Below are 4976 nucleotides of genomic sequence, written 5' to 3' on the forward strand. Positions count from 1 at the left end.
AAAGTTCTATATTTTCTCTTAAAAAATATTCACACAATCTAATTTTACCACTCTAAGATCAAATTTTATTTGATTATTTGTGAAAGTATTATGATTTCATTTAATTACCACTCTAAAATCCAACATGAAGCATCAATTTAGCTATCACTACAAGAATTTGTCAAAATAGCAATAAAAATTAAAAATAAAAATTTATTTTATAATTAGAGCTAATTAAAAATGAATTTTTTTTTACAATAACTTATAGCATTAATGTACTATACCCATTTTTTTTTTTTTTCATTTGCTCAATTTTCATTCTCACTAAATGCATTGAACATTACCGCCAACGTGCAATTTGCATCATCTCATGGTTCTTTTTAAATGCGCATAAATTATAAGTGGACATTTCACAACTATTAAAAAATTATCAAATTTCACAACTTCACGAGAATTGTAAACAAAAATAAAAAAAATAAAAAAGAAAGAGGTACCTGCGTCTAACCCCAACTCTATAAATAGCAGTGCTTTGATGCGCCCAGTGTTATCACCCCAACTATTACTTGCCTTTTCAAAGATGGCCATGCAAGCTAAAAAGGAGGGAGACGTCTTCCGTCCATTGGCAAACTATCCCCCTACCATCTGGGGGTGTAGTTTTGCTAAATTTTCAGTTTTAGATACTGTAAGTCTCTTTAGTATTTTTCTTTACGTATTTATTTCCATTAGGAATTCTTTATGCACTATTTCATTAAAATATATTTGTTAAATTTGTAAATATTGCTTAATATATATTTATAATGGGATTTTATTTTCACCTAACAGGAACTTGAATCATACGCCAAAGAAGTGGAAGTACTCAAACAAGAAGTGAAACATATGTTAATGCAATCCAATCGACGGAAAAATTAATTGACAAGATTGAATTTATTAACCTATTATGTCGTCTTGGTATATCAGATCATTTTGAAACTGAAATTGAAGAACAATTAAATAATATTTTCATTGTCCTTCCTGATCTTCTTACTAAAAATGACTATGACCTCCACGCTATGGCAATTCTATTTCAAGTTCTCAGGCAATACGGATACAAAATGCCTTGTGGTAAGTTGCTAGCCATTTGATTAGAAATTTATAGTCATGTTGTGATTTTATATAATGCATATTACGCAGATATTTTTTTCTTATTTACCATAATTCTTCAATATTTGCTTGTGTGATATGGATCAATTATTATGAATCAGATGTTTTTAAAAAGTTCAAGGACAGCGATTGTTCAAGAAAACCATCAGTGGTGATGTGAAAGGCCTTCTTAGTTTATACGAGGCTACCTTTCTGAGTGTGCATGGAGAAGACATTTTAGATGAAGCCCTTGCTTTTACCAGGCAACACTTGGAAACCTTAGTTGAGCAATCAAGCCCTCGTCTAGCAAGACATATAAGGAATGCTCTTTTGCGACCATTCCACCAAGGCATACAGAGACTAGAGGCTAGAAAATACATTTGCTTCTATGAAGGAGATGAGTCTCGAAATGAAACTCTCCTCAAATTTGCAAAGTTGGATTACAGTCGACTGCAATGCTTGTACAAACAAGAGCTAGCCTTGCTCTCAAGGTAAATTTTAGTTTTTTCTATTTTCTTTTTCATTGTGTTTTAACAAAAATTTGAACCTTTAATTCAAACACTGTCACTGTCCAAAGTTAATCATCAAGAATAAACTATTGAATGTCATTTTATATTTCAGCTGGTGGAAAGACTTAAATCTTGTGGAAAAACTTCCTTATATAAGAGATAGAATTGTGGAAGTATATTTGTGGGCAGTTGCAGCCCATTTTGAGCCTGAATATACTCTTGCTCGACTGATGATCACCAAGTATACAAAAATGATATCGGTGGTAGATGATACATACGATGCTTATGGTACCATTGATGAACTCCAACGTTTTACAGATGCATTTCAAAGGTTTGATACATACCTGTTATTGGCATACTTAAATCACAAAGAAAAATGATAGCTAAGAACGATTAATTATCTAACCATTTTTATTTTCCTTGAAAAAATTCAGATGCGATGCTGATGCTATTGATGAGGTGCCAGAATATATGAAAGTTATTTACAAGAGTCTCTTGAATCTTTTTGATGAAACAGAGAGTTCTGGAAATGAAGAAATGTCCTATAGAACCTCTTATGCAAAGGAAAAGGTAAGATTTGCCAAAAAGGCTTTTCATAGCTTTATTTCCCTGATAACGAAAATAATATATATATATATATATATATATATATATATATATATATATATATATATATATATATATATATATATAATTTTAAATTTGAAAATTTGGTTCTGAAAAGCAGTTATATTTAATTGGTCAAAATTATAATAAAATTATATTTAATTGTTAATTTAAGAAAACAAATAATATAATTATAGCATGAGGAAGATATATTTACAAATAACTTGATTAAGTTTTTATTCAAATAAATGATAAAACATTATTATTGGTATTATTACATAATTAAACTTTAAAAAAAAATTAAACAGCCGAAAAAAGTTGGTGTAAAAGAAATGAAAAAATTAATATTTTTAATCCCTACATTTTAATAAAACTAATTACTTAATCTCTCTATTTTATAAAATACACTATCTAGTTCTCTTTTTCTTTTTTTTTTAGAACTGTTTAGTCTCCGCAATTATTGTAAAATAACTTTTTTGTTAGTCAAATTAAGTAAGAGAAAATAATAGTTATATTATTTAAATTACGAAACTAAATAGTTAGATTGGAAAAAATTTAGTTTAAAATAATTTGAGAGATTAAATAGTATATGAATTAAAAATAGATAAATAAAATAATATATTTTTTAAAATAGAAGAATTAAGTAGTAAGCTTCTTTAAAATGCATGATTAAATACTAATTTTTCTTAAAAAAAAATAATGTCAGCAATAAAACAAAGAAAAAAAAAAGAAATATAGTTGCTTTTTTACTCACCATAGCAATAACTTCTAAATAAAAAAAATATCATTTAATCAATAAAATAGTAGGCATTTATAATTAAAAATATTAATATTAAAATTATAATTTAATGTTATAAAATAAAATGAATTTTTTAAAACATTATATATATATATATATATACACACGTTTTTAGATTATTTTAATATTTTAACATTTTTTTAATAATGCTCTCCACTTTTTACCTGCTATGGCAACAATATTCTTATGTAACTGGTAGGCCAGTTTACAATAGTATTAGTGATAAGGTTTTTTTTTTTTTGTACTTTTTATTATTTTTATTAATCATCATCACCATTATTATTATTATTATTATTATTGATGATTTACTATTTCTGATGTTATTATTAATTAGTTCAAAGAACTTACAAGAGCATACTTGATTGAGGCAAAGTGGTTTAATGAAGGGTATGTGCCATCAATGGAAGAGTATATAGAGAATGGATTAATCACAAGCGCTTACAGTGTAATTCCAGCAGCATCCTTCACTGGAATGGAAAATGTTATGGGAACCAAGGAATATGAGTGGGTGAAAAGTAATCCAAAAACTGTTATCGCTACCAAGTTAATTTCTCGTCTGATGGATGACATAACCACTCGTGAGGTACGATATATTATATATAATAAATTCTTTTACATTTATATTTTCTTTAAAATTTTAAACGTTTAATGGAAGACAGTTTTTAGAGATAAGATATAAATATTTAAAGTAATTTTTTGTTTGGAAGGAAAATTTTTTAAAAGAAGGCAAGTTAAAATTAGTTACTGTAAATGTTTCGATACCTCAACTTATATTACCTTATTTTATTTTAAAAAAACCTTCTTGCACTCTATCAAACCTACTGTTATTTTCTCGTTGTATTTGATAAGGGTTGAAGTGAAATATTTTATAATAAATTTTTAGTTTGAAATAAATTTTAGTGATATAATTCGTTTGAACTGTGTATATAGTTCAAGATAATTAAAAATAAAATGGTTGTATTTACTTAATATTTTCCTGTTTTACCTTATTTATAACGATACAAATTTATAATTTTATGTAGAATTGAATTTTAGTGATTTGAAAAAAAAAAAATTGAATTTATAATTTAATTTGAAAAAAAAAATTGAATTTTAGTGATTTGCTTTCCAAACATAAAAATTGAGAAAATTGAATTAAATTAAATTAATTTTTTATTTTGATTTTTAGATTTCCAAAGAACACATTGACTTTGTTGAATGAGAGATTTGTTAACATTTTAAAATTCTCCCTTCATGTCTATAATATTAACTCTTTTAAACCTCACATATAAAATCAATAAATTAAGAAAGAATTTTTTTTTTTTTCAATTTTGGCATTCCAATTAATTATAATTAAGCATCCTATCAGATAATGACTAAAACATATTATAAATTAATATTTGAAGCATGAGCGAAAGAGAGGAATGAATTCAAGTGTGGAGAGCTACATGAAAGAACATGGTGTCTCAGAAATGAAGGCAATTGTAGAAATCCAGAAAATGTGTGCAAATGCATGGAAGGACATTAACGAAGAATGTATGAAGCCAACGGCTGTCCCAAGGGCACTTCTTAAATATTATGTCGATCTTTCACGAGTAGTAGACTTTGTTTACAGGTACATGGATTCCTACACGTATGCCTCAAGTCTCAAAGAGGACGTCTACTCATTGTTCCTTGGGCCACTGCCCATGTAAACATCGATTGCTTTTCTTCAGCTGGGTCCCTAGTGGGATTAATTAAATAAGCTAAGATTTTATGGAATTCTTGTTTGGTGTTTCAAGTTAGGAGTCATGTTCTTTTTGGTATGTTTCAAAGTTGGTGTTGAATAACTTATTGTCAAGTAACGTTGCAGGTTTTAAAATGGTGGAATAGATTGAACTCGCTTGTTAAATTTTTCCTTATTCTTTACTAGTAATAAATTTAGTTTATATATTAAACTTGCTTGTTTTATGGCCTAATAAATAAATATGTATATCTGAGTTTTA

The 4976-nt window shown here is 27.0% G+C and overlaps 1 pseudogene; it reads left to right on the plus strand.

The window, feature by feature from the left end:
- The first annotated feature begins 556 nt into the window (after window positions 1-556).
- Window positions 557-4685, plus strand: LOC131171086 (probable terpene synthase 6; annotated as a pseudogene).
- The last annotated feature ends 291 nt before the right edge of the window (window positions 4686-4976 follow it).

This window comes from Hevea brasiliensis, chromosome 12 (genome assembly GCF_030052815.1).
Source record: "Hevea brasiliensis isolate MT/VB/25A 57/8 chromosome 12, ASM3005281v1, whole genome shotgun sequence".
Classification (NCBI taxonomy): domain Eukaryota; kingdom Viridiplantae; phylum Streptophyta; class Magnoliopsida; order Malpighiales; family Euphorbiaceae; genus Hevea; species Hevea brasiliensis.